The sequence below is a fragment of the Magnolia sinica genome, chromosome 12 (assembly GCF_029962835.1).
Source record: "Magnolia sinica isolate HGM2019 chromosome 12, MsV1, whole genome shotgun sequence".
NCBI lineage: Eukaryota > Viridiplantae > Streptophyta > Magnoliopsida > Magnoliales > Magnoliaceae > Magnolia > Magnolia sinica.
In genome coordinates this window covers 44,728,576-44,747,331 of record NC_080584.1, presented here as the reverse complement: position 1 = coordinate 44,747,331, position 18,756 = coordinate 44,728,576, and the positions used below count along the sequence as shown (strand labels likewise).

The following is an 18,756-nucleotide window of genomic DNA, read 5'->3' as shown; positions in this document are numbered from 1 at the left end:
GGCTACACTTGTTAGATGGGCTACAAGTTGTCACTGGTCTAGGTTCAGTATACACTCACGGCGTATGCGATGAGTGATTTGGTGAGAGTTTACACAAAGCCACAGGGGTAGCAACCTGATTTTTCAGATCCTGTAGTACTTTCCACGATAGGTTGCACATTCTTCATGAAGAAATATACAATGTTTCATGAACATTTGCTCGTCTCATAAAATCGTCTGCATTGAGCACTTTTGGTGATCTAGATGATTTTGGTGGTGGGCCCATGGTGGATGGCATCTATATTACTGATTTTGCCTTCTTTTTTGCAGTGTAAATATACTCACCATTCCTCCACAAACTCTGTGTGTAGTCCTTCCAATTTGCTTATGGCCTTGGTGAATTCTTGTAGGTATATTGGATTAGCTTTATTGGTATATCACGCTTCTCCTCATCAAATGACTTCCATGCAAAGGTTTGAATTTATTTTTTAGAGTTACAGAGGCATAAACTATGTGTACATTTTTATGGGTTAGGATGGATTGGCTCTGTCATGATAAGGGGATCAACATTCATTAACAAGCTAAGCTCACAACAAGCAAAGCTCTCAAGTACAAGACTCAAGATCTTGAATGAAAGAACGGCTCACAAACTCAAGCTGAAAAGAAAGACTCAAGCTGATCTCAAGACTCAAGTTGAAACTCAAGCTAAACTCAAGACTCAAGGTGAAACTCAAGCCACTTTCAAGATTGAGCTACTTCAAGGTTTAATCTACATTAAGACTTCAAGGCTCATTCTTCATGGTCTCTTGTTTCAATGTCCATACTTCATGATTGAGGTTTGTTTGACCATAGGATGATCTTAGAAGTAGGTCATTTCGGATACATAAGTCGAATGTTTATTTTACATGTGATTGGTCTGTTTCTTGACTAGTCCTAGGCCTTCTTCGACTAGTCCTAGACTTGCTTCGACCGATCTAAGAAATTCCTCGACCGGTCGTAAGTTTGTTACAAATTTCGGATAAAATCATTAACCTTCGACTAGTCCGAATGCACTCGACTAGTAGTAGAAGCAGTGTTTGCATCTTCGACGGTCATAGAATCTCGACACGAAGTCCAAATAAGATATTCAGACCTACGACCCGAAGGAAACCTACGATCGTAGGTGACCTACGACCTGTCGTAGGAGACCCACGACCATTTAACTGTTAGAGCTTCGACTAGTCGAAGAGCACTCTAGACCAGTCGAAGACCCGATCTTCTCACTTATAAATAGTGCACGAATCTCAGAAGAAATCATTGATTTAATTAAAGTATTCAAGCCAATCTTCGTCGAACTTCTGAGAGATAATTCTGTGCTCCATCTAAGCTAAGTGTGCTTATTTAATATTCTCTTTCCTTAGCTTTATTTTAATTGATTTTGTTTCTTATATTCCAATCTGATTTGATAAAGAGGAATTATTATTCCCTTTCTTTGGAATCAAAATCAATTAAGGCAAGCCCTATTTGGTTTAATTTAAAATCTATTAGAACTAGAACCATTGTAATCGAGTACTGGACATTGAACTTGGACATTCAATCATCTACTTTGATTTGGTTCTACCGGGCTACTACAACGAAGGAGATTTTCAGGTATTTTACATATTGTAAATTCCTTTCTATTATTTTGGTTTCTTTCAAGATTTGCCAGAAAAATCTTGTTATTTTGGTTATCTGAGGAAAGCCAGGAAAACTCAGAAGTGGGGTTTTTTTTAATTGTGTAAGCTCACAGACAAAGACACAATTGTAAGGGTTTTGGGTGAACCTGGGAAAACTTATTTTTAGTGAACGCTAATATCCCCTGTGTGAGGATATTAGGAGTGGAGTAGCTTTTTGTGTGGCTGTTGTATAACAGTTGGTGAACACACAGGCGAACCACTATAATCCCTTAAGTTGTGGTTAATTGTTTTATTTTTCTAATTTTTTATTCTTTTTGTGGAATGTATGTATGGTGGTGAATGTTGTAATTATTTCAAGCTTTGTGAGAATGTTGTAATAGCTTAGAATTTACTTTCTGTTATTCCTTTATAAGCTTGATTTTCAATTTCATTTGAAAGTTGTTCCAGCAAGGTTGCCCTGCCATTTTTATGGTGTATGACTGTCCCTAGAACAATACATTTTTAATTACAAGTTATTTCATTTCAGTTTGTATTTAATTCTGTATTCCTCTTCGATTTGAGACTTGATACAAAGACCTTTCTAGAAATAAGGTTGTCCTACCATAAACTCTGTTTTTGGTGTAAGGTTGTCCTTGGAATAACATTTGTATCAACCTCTCAAGATCTGAATTTTGAGGTTGTTTTACTTTCCTGCATTGTTATTTAATTTGGCTATCATTTTCTTTATTATTCCGCTGTTATAAGTTTTTATTTGGCATTGTCCTATTCACCCCCCCTCTAGGACATATAGCTTGGCCTTTTCACAAAGCAGCATGAGAACTCAAGGACGAGTTCTTTTAAAGTAGAGGGGACTGATGTAGAGTGGGTCGTGGACACTTTCATGTCCAAGATGGACCAAAGAAGGCCCGATCAAAGCCATCAAGATCGTCAGAACCTTAAAACAGGCATATCTCACAAATTGAAATGAGTTACTCGACATACCATATATGATTTTGGGGTAGGACGAGCTACTTTAGCCAACCACGGGTTGCCCACGTCAAATTTGCGAGATTCCATCATATTGACAGCCAAATTCCATGTTTAGTTCCGTTTTTACTATAAATAGTAAGTTTTAGTTTGATTATAACTCTTCATTCGTTGGGCTTTAAGAGTTGTGTCCAACATGAAAAGTGCTTAAAATAATTAGGAGAATAACATGGTTAAGCCACATAGGACACTTACTATAAAAGTAAATTTACTATTTATAGTAAGTTACTAATTTTAGGGAGTTTTAGTTATAGTTTGCTTCTAATTTCTCTCCCATTCCTTGGTATCCCGATTTAAAGGGTTGTGAACTCGTTTATTTCAACAATTAATCAATTAAATTTCAAATTTATTAGAATTTTTTATATTTTCTTGCTTTCTTTCCTCGTGGATTCGAGAAGTCTCTGTGAGGAGTCCAGAGAAGCTCCGTAGATTCAAAGTAGTTATCCTTGAGGAAGACGGTGATCGACCTCATCATGTTCATCCCTGCGTCACTCCTTCTCGATCCCGAGTGGGAGGTGTAGGGCAGTTGGAGGAGCCTCGAGGGTTGTAGCGGGAACTATGGCAGGCTCGACCGCAGGAGGGGTAGTTTTCTTCTTCTTTGCCATGATCTTAACATGAGGTTTCGAAGTCATCATCATGCTAAGAGGGGGGCGCGACGCCCTATTCCTCTTAGAATCGGAGGCCTCGGCCATACCTGGTTAAAGAAGTTCTATTTAGAAATGTGTCTACAAGGAAAACTGAAATTGTATTTTTTTTAAAAAATAAAAACTGTGAGACTTACCCATGGCAGTGGGGAAGGGCTTGAATCTGCAAAGTTTAGATTGGAAAAGGGTGTCCAAACTGATGATACTGTGCCAGACACGTTGCTCTTCTTTGAGTACTCGGGCCCTGACGACTTGGGCTCAGAGGAAGGGAGATAGATCCAGAGGACCTTTTGGATAATCTACAATTAGAAGACAGAACAGAACAAAGAACAGGCCAGAAATATAAAATGTAGCATGCATCTTAAAAGATTCAACTTGGGTTGAAAAACTCGGTGGGCACTCTGGCTCGCAGATTACCGAGCTCGGATGCAGGCGCTTCCCACTCTCCTTAAGCCCAGAACCATTTTCCCTTCCAATCCTTATTGGAAGAAGGGAGCCTGACAACGAGGACTGGGGTACATTAGCTCCTTGCTAAGAAATAATACCAGCATGGCTCAAACGAGTTATACTTGGCTTGGTATATAGAAATTCATCCGTCATCAAATCCTGGTTCTTGAGCTGACGCTAAATGATGTACGAAGAGATCAGGATTCGTAAGGCATTAGGGGTGAGCTAACCCAGCGTCAGCCTTAGACGTGCGGTCATCACGCGTAAGAAAGGATGAATTGGAAATTAAAGCCCGCACTGGAGGGCATAGATGAAGATAGCAACATCTCCATCGGCTGGATCTCTTAAAGTGTCGAGGGGGAAGGATCTCTCATGTGCATTGAGTCGGGGATTTAGTACTTGGAACGAATTTGAGCCATTTGGGACTCAACCAAGACCGAGCCCCCGGGGACGACCACTACGGACCAGCGTCCCAAAGGCCTCGGCCATGGCCCTTCCTGTCAGATCCCGAGGTATTCTCTTCGATTCTTTGGTGCGACCCTTTGCTTTTGAGCCCGCAGTCCTCTCTGCAGGAGGTCGAAGGGGTATCGCCTCAAAGGGACTTTTCAAGCCTCCGCGCCCAGAGTCCGTACTCTCCAGCTCAGACTCATCTCCGACTGATCGGACTACTTGAACTTCATCTAAATTGTTTGACATAACTAGACTAAAGGAAATTGAGAAAGGGTTGAGAGGGACTCATAGGAAATTGTTCTCTAGAGGATGGCTTACAACGCAAACGCTCTGAAGAAATGAAATGCAAGGGGACTCAAAAGGAATCTGAGAGTGATCTTTATAGCGTTAGTCGGTTGGTTATAATCATTGCAGATAACTCTATCTAATGCTGAAATGGTGTGACACCGAGCCCTGTTGTATACGTGGCAGTGTATCATTCGTCCGAACTGGCACCCTCGAAGCCATGCGCTGCCAGCACTAAATGACATTCAATGCGCAAACGACCCTCCACCTCTCAATGACCATGCGATAGCACCCTACTCGCCCAAACAATTCGAATCCCCAACCGTCACCACGTACTTGTCAATCATAAGCTTGTTCCCAAAAGTCTGTTGCCGAAGTACGACGCCATGATAATGGAGAGTAGCCTTGCCGACCTGTCATCATGGAGCAAGCGGCGGTCCATCTCTCCAGTTATTTACTCCCTAAGTTTGTTATCATGGAGGGAGCGATGGTCCATCTCCCAAGTCATTCACTTCCTGAGTCCGAGCGAGCTCAAACTCAAGGAGTAGGGGGCTTCTGTTATGGGAAAATTTGAACTGACCATAAGCGAGGCTGACCCGAAACAACCACAGCAGGGGTCTGCTTGGCCAAATGAATAGATGTATCAAATACTCCGAAAGGAGTAATGGCAATGACCCGTGGCTGTTATGCATGGGCTCAGACCATTCGAGCTCGACTCGAATTAACCTCACAATGCAGATAAGATCGGCCGTTACTCCATGTTCGTTGTGTAACTGACAATACCAATGGACGCGTGTTCTCTGCCTAATGGAGGAGATCGTGCCGAGATTGACAGAAGAGGTCAGTCTAATTAAAAGGTATAAATAGGGGATTCATGCAGAGGAACAGGTACGCAAAATCTCTCACCCTAAACCTACCCGCACTACCTAGACCTAGATTCCTAGCCTGACTTTGGCATCGGAGGGTTCCCTGCTCTAGCTAGGGTCTCCTTTGTCCTTCCCTTGTGCAGGCTTATAGGGCTCGGTGCGAGTATTCGGAGCTCGACGAGGGTGAACCAGATTTTAGCATCAACATTGTTATTATTTCAATCTCGCTAATAACTCAAAAATATCAGCATGCCAAACATAGAAACATTCGCAGATGGTACTACCACCATAGGCTTGACTGCAATATATCTGAATATCACCATCTCATATTTTAATCAATATACTGTACCATCTCAGATTTTGATCGATATACTTTTGAGACTTAGGATCTACGGAGGCCGACACCCATGCACCATACACTGGCAATCCACCTCGCTACCCACCAGCGGGATTACAAACCTCCACTTTGTACACCAGTAACAAACCTCGTTCGCGCTTCTCCGCGCTGGCTGGTCAAACCGTTTCCCATTTGCCACCTCATCCTTATGGCGGGTTGGACCTACCCCTTGTCAACCTGGCCCGTCAGTGGGAGCCAAATCCATAACCCATGTGTCCACCTGGCCCAATCACCGAGGCCTCCCTAGGTACCTTCGGGATTTAAGGACTTTCAACCCAAGGGCCACATCATCTCCTACTACTTTCCATACTTCTGGTGCTCCATGAGTCCATAACACCATCTATTTTATAGTTCGTTTGTTGGCTATGTACTATGATCGAGCTGTGGTGTAGCAGACGATCAAGATACTTCTTCTCGGTATATGCACCATGCCATGGTACGTATGGAAATGTTGTATGAACAATAAGTTAGAGATAATTAAGAACTCAAGGGATGCCACGGTACACGATGTAGATGTGCACAAAAAGCACATACCTGGATAGCCAATTCACATTAGATGTTGTCAACTTGCGATCGGTCAACCTCATAGTTTCTTATTTTCAACACAGTAATGCTGTCCTCCACTTGCTTCATTATGGTTAATCAAACCGTATACCTTAAGCTCTCTAATATAAGTTATTTGTTTATAAATAGTTATTATTCCACTCTATCAAGTAACCTTCTTCCTTATTTGGATTCTACGTATGTCAATGGATAAGATTATTAAGATACTTATGTCGGTAAGATGGCTGCTCGAGATCTATACGAAATTGGGTTCTAAAAATGACGTTAGTGTACGACACATCCATCAAGTGTGGTCCAATGGCAGGCTGCATAGATATGACTATATGCCTATGGTAAGGTCTATGGTGATCCTAGGGAAGCTTTAACAGTGGCCATTCGACCTGCACCATTAAGACTGATTTTGGGACACAACCCATCAAGTTAGTATCCATGAGTGACGCACCCCTATTGCGTGTGCAAGTGCATGTGAGGGTGCAGAGTGTATGTACCAGGGAAATCAGGTGGACTCAGGTTGGATGACATAGGTGCAAAAAGAGTTTCAAGAAAAATTTATTAACGTGCTTTCATCCGTGAGCGTTTTCAATCGTATGGTCCACCTGAAATTTGGATCAGCTTAAATTTTAGACCAATACTCAAGATGTTTCAGTAAAATAGAAGGATGGTGTGGATATAAACATATTAAGGTGGGATTTTAGGGTGGGTTCCACCTTCCACCCTGCACGTGCGGCGTGCCAAATGAGAGGGACCCCTCTCTGGATGTCCCACATTCAGCTAGAGGATATCACCGCTTCCTTTTCATACATCATGATATATATACATATATACATATATATATATATATATATATATATATATATATATATATATATATATATATGTATGTATATGATATAAATATGAGAGAGGGGGCTGTAATATACATACATATATACATCATGATATATATATATATATATATCATCTGTGCATCGGTTTGCATGCTATTACGTGTGAACCTTACTATCAACCATTAGTTTAGGCAGATGGTCTGGATGAAGGCTCTCTTATGCACGAGTTTGAGAGAGCAAGTTTTCGTCTCTAACACGCTTCTTCTCCTTATTCTCTAACTCTTCGAAGGACGCGGCCGAAGCCTTTCACAGGAAGTTCTTTCGCTGGGATGCTAGGTGGATCCCGCCAAGATGTTAGTGACAAATCCATACCGCTCATGCATTTTGGGAGGTCATATTAAGACATGCGACAAAAAATGAGGTGTATCCAAGACTAAAGTGGTCTGTATGAGAGGAAACAATGTATATTCAGTGACCACCATTTAAATATTCATGGTGCAATAGAAGTTTTAAATCTGGCTAATATTTGTGTTGTCAGTTCATCCCGGTATGAGTGATGTTATGAATGGTATGAATGGCATGTAAACATCACTGTCGAACCCAGGCAGGTTTCAACGGTAGGAATTTCCCTACCCACATCTTCCTTTAGTGAAGCCCACTTGAATCTTGGATCTTGTTCAATTTTTCTCTCAAGTATTAGAATGATCTCACAAAATGGATGGATGGGATGGATTTCTCATAAACATGACAGTGGGCCCTACCTAGTTTCTAGCGCATGAACTACCTACTAAAGACTTTCACATGAAATCCACGTCCGATTATCTAGATGAACGGGCGTCGTAAATGGATTGGCTACTCCCGTGTCGGTGCTATGTGGACCCCAACATGATGTATGTGTCTCATCCATGCCTCCATACATTTTTAAAAATAATTTTATGGTATGAACCCAAAAACTGAGGCAAATCAAAATCTTAAGTGGGTCACACAGTGTTGATTGAATTCTCATCATTAAAAACTTCCTGGGGCTACCAAAGTTTTGGATCAAGCTGATATTTGTTTTTTACCATCATCTAGGTCTGTATAACCTAATCTACTGGTTGAATGTCAAATAAACATCACGGTGGGCCCTAAAAAAATTTAACGGCAAGAATCATTATCACCGCTGCTTCCCGTGGTGTGGTCCACTTGAGATTTGAATCTGCCTCAATTTTGGGATAATTGTAACAATCCCATTTTATTTTGTTAGTTATTTATATACCCTTATACAAACATACAACCTTGATGGAAATAGAAAATATAGTGAATCCTTAGAAATATTACAAATTAAATCGTTCTCGACTCCACTCATGATAGAAGTGTTGAATTTCGAGGACAGAATTCTCTTTAAGGGGGGTAGATTGTAACACCTTATACTTTCAGTACTCGGGTGTTACCCGATAACCTAACTTATGGAACCGTTCATCTTCATTTTAGCCTAAATCCGATGGTTAGAAGTAATCTTTATCTATGGGTGGAGCCATCCATCCGCAAATTTTCAAGCCGGACCATCAGATCATCAAGTCCACCATTATTGGGACTTAAAGCATCAAATACACCATCCTTCGAGTGCACAACTATTGAGTTGTCAATCCACCACCTAATATCATCACCGTGAAACCATCCAATCATTAAATCTGTGGCTGGATTCCAATCGCTACCAAAAAAAAGGCAAACAATACAAACCTCGTTAGTTTTTTGCTACGGATTTAAACCATAGCTACACTTACTACGGATTTAATCCATAGCTAAAAATGTGCCACACCATTAATACTTTACAGTGGTGTAAGGGGATCTATAGGGCCTAAATATATATATTTGTTCTATCTAAGTCGTCCATCTATTTTGAAATATTATTATAAGACATAAAACAAAAAATCAGCTAGATCAAAGGCTAAAGTGGACCACACGGTAGGAAACATGGATATTAAATCACATGTGCTTCCTATGGTGTGGTCCATTTGAACCTTCAATATACATTTTTTTGGGATTACGAACGAAAGTATTTTATTAAAATTAATGGGCAGAATGGATTAAGCAAATACATTATGGTGGGCTCCACGGAGCCTGAGAGGACTGTGCATGCCCTGAGCCCAAAATTGGGCGCGCGCTCAAAACAGAGCCGCGCCCTCATCTCCCCTCCATTCCTTATTTCATTCTCTCATCTTTCTCCCTCTCTCTCTCTCCGTTCCCCAATCCCCCCTCTCTCTCTCTCTCCCACCGTCAGCGCCCTCGCCGTCTCCCTCTCCCTCTCTTGAGGTCCCTCGCCCTCGCCGTCTCCCTCTCCCTCTCTCGAGCTCCCGCGAATGTTAGATGGCCTAAAAACTCTGACAGCTTCTCAGTGCACTCTCTCAAATCAGCTATTCTTTCTTCTTCATCTTTTGCCCATAACAGACGCGAGAGTCTCACTTACTCCATAGAAACGCTTTAGTCTCCTTCCTTTCCATCTATGTTGTTCAAAATCCAAATGGGTTTTCAGGAAATGAAGTTCTAGCAATGATTTCCTGGCTTTCCTAACATTCAAAAGTGCTTTCTTTAAGGTCAGTTTGGTATTTTTCCTTTTTTTTTTGTTACCTACTAATTTCTTTTTGGAGTAATCACAATCATCATGTTCATTATCATCATCTAAGCTTTAACCCTTAAAAAAAATTGTATATTTGATTTTATTTTTTTTTTTTTAAATAAGGATTTTTGGAGAAGGCATAGAAGGAAGGCTTTTGTTGTTACGGGAGCTTTGGGAAGTGGGTATTTTTTGTATAGGATTTATGCTTCTCATACACAGAGGATTTCTGATTTAGAGACTCAAATCGACAGCCAGCATGAAATCGATGAGCTCATTAAGGCCCAGTTAAGATCAAAATATTATATATTCTGCTGAAATTCCATTTTTCATTCATTTTTCAGCAATGCTAGTTCATTTAGTTTTGTGAAGTGTGCCACCCGACATCACTATACACGTGCCACTTAGGATGGTGATTGACATTGTTGGTTTGGTGCATCATCATACGGATGCGCCATAGCCAGAAAATCAAGATGGGCCTAATTTGTAGAATCCCCCATTAGGAGTAGGGAACATAAGTTCAACAGTCTAGATCACCATACCAGGGGCCTAATTTGTAGAAATGGGTTGATTGAAGCATAGGCATAGAAATCAGGCCCAAGCCTTTCCAATATTGGGCCATGCCAAAATCCTGATGGATCAATTGTCCCTATCCATTTTACCGGTCAGACCGTAACTCGTGTCCATGCCCATTAAGGTTTTAAGACTAGGTTGAGTGTCTTTGTGTGCATTCTTTTATTTGGGGCTGACCTTAACTCATGCTCCTAACCAGCGTTGCTCAGTCAGTGAATGTGGATGGTCAATCTGGTGGGCCACGCTGTTGATGAGCTGTGGCAGAAAAAAAAAAAAACATGCCTAGCCATCAAGCACACGAACACTGAAAATAGAAAATGTAGGATTCATCATTTTCATATTTCCCTTGTTTCGTGGGCCACTCTTGATAGGCCCACTAAATGAACCATCTACATTCAAGGACCCTACTCCAATGTAGAATTTGGAATGGTGACTAAATGGGAAGATCTTATTGTTGTTTCATTTAGAGCCATACACGTGGAAAAAGTGGGCCATGTACACACTGATTGGGCCACCCAACAAAAGCAACGGCTGCTAATGATATTTTGGGCAATAAGGAATCCACCATTGATCCGTTGGCATATGAATTAGATATCATGTCATGAAGTGGGCCCATTTCACGTTTGTTGGTTGTTGCTGAATAGGGGGAACATTTGGATGCTGGCATGAAATTGCTGAGGCTGTTGTGGCACAAAAGGGTCCTCCTGTCAATGGTCCGTCTACTGTTCAGCTCCAAACAAGGTATGACTATGTGGCATCGTTTGTTTTATTAATCTGTTCTCTCCCAAAGTAGATGAAATTGCTTTTATTTTTTAGACCTTCAGTCATTTTGTTTTAATGAAGTATTTTCACCTTATCTTGTGTGGCAGCTATTGATTGTTGTGCTTCCAATGAATGCTTTCTTTCTAAACAGTATTTTCAATTGGATCACCCTATAATACCATCAATTGGATCAAGTGAGTTTCCTTTGAGTGCCAAGGAGAACATGAAGAGGCCCAAAGGTAGTTAATTAGATTGGACATCATTCACAAATCAAAATGGGCCCACATATAGAATTGTAGGTCAAACTCAAGCTAAAAAGCTTTATAGTGGATCAGGCTACTTGCCTACTTTTAATGAATGGTGCAAAACACACATGCTAGATTAGCACCTTTGTTTATTGCTTTTTCTATCTGTCCTCAATGTTCTTTTTATTATTTTTTCCCTCACTTTCTAGCATGTTTCCAATGATGTGTATGATTTTTAATGTTTTATTCATTTTTTAATTTTTAATTGAAGGTCATTAATGAAGCTCTCATATGTGGGAACATAGTCAAGTTTGTGCACTGAAAGGCCCTCAAGGATGTCAGATTTAAAGGTACACCATCCACCTATGGTGGACCTTTTTTTGTATATATGTTTATAGAATCATGCATGTAAGAGCACATTTATTATAATGTTCCCACAATCTGTATTAAGAAACTCAATTTCTGTGGTCCAGATTATTCAATTCCATATGGATGGAACGTCCTCCTAGTTTTCAGTGTTGTACATCTAGACATATCTCTTCATGGAAGTGTCCTTGAGTTCCATCCTTGGAGATGGGAGGTAATTACTATTACTTTAATGATGATGATGGTTATTTTAGTTTGTGGGGTCCACTATTTCACTCTCTTGATTGACGATGGTTATCTTGGTTTGTGAGTCCCACAAGCATCTAGTATTGTATACACAAATGTATAGGTCTATAACTAAAAATTAGAAAGGATGGGTAGATTTACTCCAAGGAACTTTGGTTGATTTATTTAATGAGAGATGCTCACATCCAGCTCGTTGGACCAAAAGTTGCCATTCACATCCAGCTTATTGATCCTCCTCTATTTGGCCCATCAAAATCTGATGAATTTGTTGGGGCCTTAGCCAAGTTTTGAGTCGTTCTGCTTGCATATCTCCATTTTATTCTATTTTTTCAGCTTCTAATGAACTTTGGCATATCTGATGTTGGAGACGTACCAAATGCAAAAGCATTAGACTCTTTATTTCATTCTGGTTACATTCAGTTGATTAAAAAAAAGTTTGCTACTGTTTCTAAGACGATTCAGAATCTAAGAAGTGAAGCCACAAAGTCAGATGATATATTTTTGCATGTCCAAGAAATTCAAGAATCCATCAGAATTTTATTTTTAAATTATTGCCCGGATTTTGAGAAAGTTCTGCACTTTTAGAGTTTCAGGAAGTGTTTATATGATTTTGCCGACTCTTGTTCTTTATAGTATCTTTTCTAATTTTTCTATGCTATCAGCAAGGATTTCTTTGGTATTTACTTTAAGATGATGGTCTGTTAGGTGTTCAGATGCATGATACCCCTATGTCTATTAAGGATTCTATGTTGCCATTCCTTTTTGTAGAAAAAAGTCTATAGTTATAGGATTATGTTCTATGTTATGAGTATATGTTTCCTCTTTTTTTTTTGTCCTTTAAATTATAGAGCACCTTCTTTCTCTGTTGTCTCTGTTCATTTGTTTAGTTAGTTTTCCTTGTGGAATCACAACTTTCTTTTTCTTTTTATTTTTTCTCTGTGGAACCACAACTTTCTTCGGCCATTGAAGAAAGAGAGAGACTAAGAAAGGATGCTATTGCATGGAAGAAGCAGAAGAGTTGGGAAGCAGAGGGTGGAAAGGCACATGATTCCCTTATCAAGGTACACAACTCTCCTTGGCATTTATTTGTCCATTTTGCAGTCTATATTGATAGCATGAGCTAGAGTCATCCCTTTCTGAAAGGCAATGCACTGAAAGAGAGCTGGAGCGTAATTTACATGAACAAAGGCAAGTCATTACTAGCCAACATGATGAACTAAAGTTGCTTAATGAAAAGCTGAATAATGAAGTGAGGAGAATTAAGTCTTTGGAACGGGAGGGTGATCGACTTCATTCTGAGATTTCTTTACAGGAGTCCAAGGTGTGGTTTACAAAGCTCAATTTTATCCACATATTAATAGTAGCTTGTTGGTCATGCTAAAATGTAAAAGGAAAGAAGAAAAAAAGCTGCAATGTTGTTATATTGTTGTTTTGTTGCCTTTGGATAGATTGATCAGCACAAATATTGCTTGTGGCATGCTTAGTTAACCTTTGATTTATAGCATGGATGGCAGCTGGTGGCAGTATGTTGTATGCTGTGAAATGGTTGAAATATTAACTTCTTTCTCAATTAAGCAATGTCTGCCCGTTAGAATGGTTGAAGTACTCAACTTTTTTAGACGATTTTGTTAAAGAAAAAGAACACTGGGAAAGCGAAGAAAGACTGCTCCATCTCATGTAAGATTGTTGTATATCTCATTTGATCCCTTAATGCATGAGACAAGTTTTTCTTTGACAACAAACTCAAAGTTCAGTGATAATAAATGGAGTCTCCATGGGCCCAGTTCTACAAAGAACTCCCACTTAATTTCATTACAAGAACAACCTTTGTCAATCACCTCCTCTTTATTTGTCCTCCCATTTGTACAGATACTAGCTGATGTAGATTGTATGGAGATGTTTGTTACCATTTACTCTCTTCACAGCTCATATGTTCAATTTGTGTTCTAGTATTGCAAGGACACAACCAGTAAATATTTGAGTATGCTTGTACTACTGAGGTTGTCTTATCTCTGGAGTTATTCTTATAATATTTTAAAATGATATAATAAAACGAATCGAGACCCTTCATTTCTCCAGCATTGTTCCTTGCAGGCTGATTTCAAAAGAAAAGACTATTCAGTTCCAGGATAGGTAGATCCATATACCTAGTTTTCTATCTAACTAATACACATCAATTTGTTTCCGATGAAGTACAGGGGAGGTACATTTGTCCTAGGTTGGCCATTTAAGTAATCCTTATTATGAGAGTTGTCATGAATCAGGGGACCTAGGTCCTAAATACTTGTATGCCCTTTAATGATATGAATTTGTGACACTCAAGTAACGAATTCCTGCATCATAGTGTAAAAGGAACAATTTCTTGGTATGACTGCATGGGACATCAATCTTAAAAGTTTATCTACAGTTGTATTTCTTATTGGAGATATGCAATATTATGTTAAATGGAACACTGCAAAGAGTATGATGCATAATGCATCAAATGCATCAGTCTCGCAGCTACACTCGCAAATAGATAGGCCACTCGTGCTTCCATTTGACTACGTTATTTAGACATAATGTGTCAAATGCATCAGTCTTGAAATTGTGAAATGCTTCCTTGCAGAGTTTTGTTTTATTCTTAATGGGATTGTGAAATGCTTGTTCAAATTGTCCAATGTTAAACTGTTGTTATTGTGGTTGAATGCTAGAGATGAAAACAATGAATTTTGGTTTTATTTATTTATTTATTTAATAGATAAAATGGTGGCCTATTTAAATAGGGTGGTGCTAAGAAAGTGATCATTTCATCTTACAACAAAGATGCTCCCATGTCCACAAGATCTGACAGCTTAGTTTTTTTTTTTTTCACTTGTCCCGTGGCTCTCTTGAATTCAATTTTAGAGTTTTAATGTTTTTAGTAGTTTGCAAATCAACTAATTCAATAACATTGTGTATTTGTCCCATCTATGTTCCATATCATGCTACGTGCTTGGAACTTTCGATGATTTGGAATGAATTTTTAGACAATCTGATAATGTTTGCTTTCAACTTTTGTGTAGGGAAACCTATTGAAATTTACTACGGGATTGGTGCGATTTCCAGTTACCTTATAAAAAGGGCCGAAACCACCCTTCCCAATCTTATTTGTTGGACAGAAGTTATCTATAGCAGCTACTACAGTTGCAAAAACTATATAATGGCAAGTTCAGAACTTTCTTGTCTTCTCTGAGCCTATTTGCACTAATGAATCCCCTATCATCTAACCATTATTTCCAAATACTTATGTAGTGAAGTATTGGTTCTCAATTGATTGAAATGCTTATTGGAATTTCATATTTGCAATAATGTTGTTCTTGCTCCTTTTTATGATTCAGTGCAGGTAATTTGGTTCTACGTGCAATCTGTTTCTGGAAATGGCACAACTGCTCAGATGCCGACTCGGTTGAGTGCAACCCATCTACCCTTAAAAGTGGGAGCACCCAAATGTGGAATTTAGGTACCATTTGAGTCTAAGCCAAATCACTGTTGTGTTCAATACCTGTGGTAATAAATTGCTTGAGATTTCTGGAAAGTGTGGGAGCATGAAGGATACCCACCATGATAAATTGCTAATAACCCAACAGAGAAATATAACTAGGTAATCCAAGCATACACCAGACCTGAATCCTATGACAGGTAAAATTTGAAGTGTTGAACTTCAAATAATGAAGGTATTTAACTTCAAATTTTCAAACTCACACATAGCTTTGTTAGGAGATGACTTACTATAATCATTTGATGATAAGTACAACTGGTTTTAATGTTTTCTTTTGCTATTGGGTTCAGTCACAGTAGTTCTTTGCCACAATGCATGGTAATTGTATGTGATGCCTTGGGTTTCTTTCTCTTGCCTAAAATATGCAGGTTGCAGCTGCTTGTTTAGAAGAATTGTTGATTTAAGCAGCTGCTTGTTTAGATGTACATGGGGATGACAGTGTGATGTATCCGTAATGGAAGTTTGTTATAAGGGTGAGCATGCATATGTTCCTATAACTCAAGAAAGGTTACTGGCAGGTGAGTCTTCCACAACATTAGACCATTCATGTACCGCAAATGATATGCTATTACACCACTATTCTACTCCATACACTCATCCAGGAAAAGATGTCGCCTTCCCTTTACCATATTATTTAGTTGCATCTGTCAGGATTAACTTTCTTACAAGTTAATCCCTTCTAATTGACACCATATAACAAATCTTTCTTTCATTTCCTTTTAGAATCAGTTTTTAATTGAAAAATAGATGCTTTTTACTTAGTTGTACTATGGTCTTATAAAACCGCACTCTTTTTTTTAAATGTTTAAGGCATTATCTACGAGGATTCAACCTGGATTGGAACAAAAGATTGTTATTCTGCGAGATTCGTATCTTTAGGTGGTGTTTCAAATTTCTCTGATGCACCAATTCCATTCAGTTTTGTGGTGATCTTTCATGTCTTCTTTGAATCTACAATGCTGCTTTGTGGAATCATCTGATGGACATGTCATGCAGGGTTATTTTGATAATGTTTCAGAGCATCTCTGAGTAGGACCACCAGTATATTTTGTTGTGAAGAACTTCAACTATAGGTATTATGATAAATGTTATTTTACTCATCTGCCATTCTTTTGATTTCTAGATTTCCAATGTGATGGCATTTCATGAGAATTTAGCATTAAGTGCTGTCCAGCAATTGTGATATTAACACTTCTTTTCTTTCTATTTCTATGAATTGAATCAACACTGAGCTGAACTAAGCAAATTTCATAGTATGAGCAAACGGTTAAATAGAGATATCCACAGCCAAACAATAAATACAATGGCTTATCAATTCCTTTTTCCCTTTATATTTATAGATTTCCCAACTGAAGTTTGGGAGTAGTGAAACCTTTTTCTGAGTTTTCTCATTGTCAAAATCATTCTTTTCATGTTTGAACTGGTTTTCTTTGTATTATCGCACTGCCAGTCAGTGCTGCTATATCACTAAATATGTTTCCACTAATGTCCCCCATGGAAACCATTGTAGGTGATCAATTGGCAATTGCTAAGGAAACTGAGCATCGGTTGGGAATGGGTACAAACTTGTACCCATCTTCATCTCTTCTGGGGGACAGCAAGGATGAATTAGTTTCGGCTCTACCTGTGGATGAACTAATTGAGAAAGCTGATGGTTTTACTAGGGTGTTTCCTGGTAAAGTTTCCGCCTATTCTGTTGGTCCTATCAATTTTTCTTATGTCATTTCTTATACTATGTTTTCTTCCACAAAGCACAAGGTTTTCTTCCATAAAGCACAAGTATGAGATTGTGAAGAAACTCCAGGCTAGAAAGCACATCTGTGGAATGACAGGTGATGGGGTCAATGATGCACCTGCATTAAAGAAGGCAAACATAGGAATTGCAATAAGGCAAACATAGGAATTGCAATGGCAGATATATATGTATGGGGCTTGTATAGGTTTTGCCATTGCAATTCCTATATATAGGTTCTGCCATAACCTATATATATGTATGTATAATCTATATGAGAAACATTTTGGCCTGATTTCTCTCCTCCTTTTCTTACTTATGTCTTTCTCTCTTACTATGTAATGTTTCTGCAAGTATGTTCCAATTTTGTTAGTTATATATGTAATAACTTATTGAGGACATGCAGAAAACAAAGGAAGAGATGGAAAAACTAAAAGGGGAGGCACAAGCCAACAAGGATCACGTGCTACAGGTGGTTTAGATTTTTTACTTGGATTTATTATCTGATACTCTTAAGGATTTAAATATTTTATGATATTTTTTTTGACAGCATAAAGAAATAGCATAAGTAAATGAAGTTGCATTGAAGCAAATTGAATCTGCTCATGAAAAATTCAAGGCTGAGGTACATCCCTATATATTTAACCTCATTGGTTTGACAGTTGGAATCCCTATTTTCAGTGGGGGTTTTTTTTTTTTGTCTTTCTTTCTTTTGAGATGTGTACAAAGGCATGCTTGTTTGATTGTGTCTACAAATGCTATTTTATACAGGCTAACAAACTAAAGAAGTTATTGGAGGACGAAATTCACTTTCTCAAGGGAAGGGTTTCAGAACTTGAAAGTGATCATGTGTCAAAGTCCACAGAAGTTACATCTGTAGTTTCAGGGAAAGAAGAAGCTCTATCTTCTTATGATATGTTGAGCAAAGTGAAGTATTGTTTATTTAGAAATGTGAATGTGGGATGCATTGTATGATTTGATTGCTATTTGTAATAAATGCATCATTTTTTTTCCTGATTGCATTTTATGTACTATTCCTATCAACATTAAGCTTAGATGAGTTATCAATCACAGCAGGTTCTTGCAATGGAAACAGGCACCATTATTATAATTTTATTTTAATTTTTCAAAAAATAGCTACGAATTTTAGCCATAACTATTGTTCTGAAAACCGTAGCTATTATCCGTAGCCGTAGGTACATTTCACTACAGAAATTATAGCTACGGCCTTTATTTGAAGCTATTGATATCTATTGCTACGGATTCAATCAGTAGGCATAGCTACATTTCGCTACAGAAATTATAGTCACGGCTTTTGTCTGTAGAGAATGATATCTATTGCTACGGATATAATCTGTAGCCATACGTTTTTTGACCTTTAGCTACCCCACCAATAGCGAAGGACGTGCTACGAACTAGATCCGTAGCAAAAGGTCTTTAGCTACGGTTTTTGGCCGTAGCCTTTGCTCGTTTTTCTTGTAGTGAATCTAGCAATTCTCAGAGACCTGAGAATCGATGTGGGTATGGAATGATCTGACAAATGGTTCCCCTAATTTGACTATCGAACAATAAAATCAAC

General features: G+C 38.8%; 2 long non-coding RNA genes across 2 annotated transcripts; both read left to right on the top strand.

Moving 5' to 3' along the window:
- Window positions 1-14,762: 14,762 nt before the first annotated feature.
- LOC131220468 (uncharacterized) lies at window positions 14,763-17,113 on the top strand. Its single transcript, XR_009158606.1, has 5 exons — window positions 14,763-15,406; window positions 15,814-15,963; window positions 16,256-16,324; window positions 16,442-16,518; window positions 16,956-17,113. It is a non-coding gene; the product is annotated as an uncharacterized LOC131220468 (long non-coding RNA).
- Window positions 17,114-17,555: 442 nt separating this feature from the next.
- Window positions 17,556-18,191, top strand: LOC131220469 (uncharacterized). The gene is made up of 2 exons (XR_009158607.1): window positions 17,556-17,802; window positions 17,949-18,191. It is a non-coding gene; the product is annotated as an uncharacterized LOC131220469 (long non-coding RNA).
- Window positions 18,192-18,756: the final 565 nt, after the last annotated feature.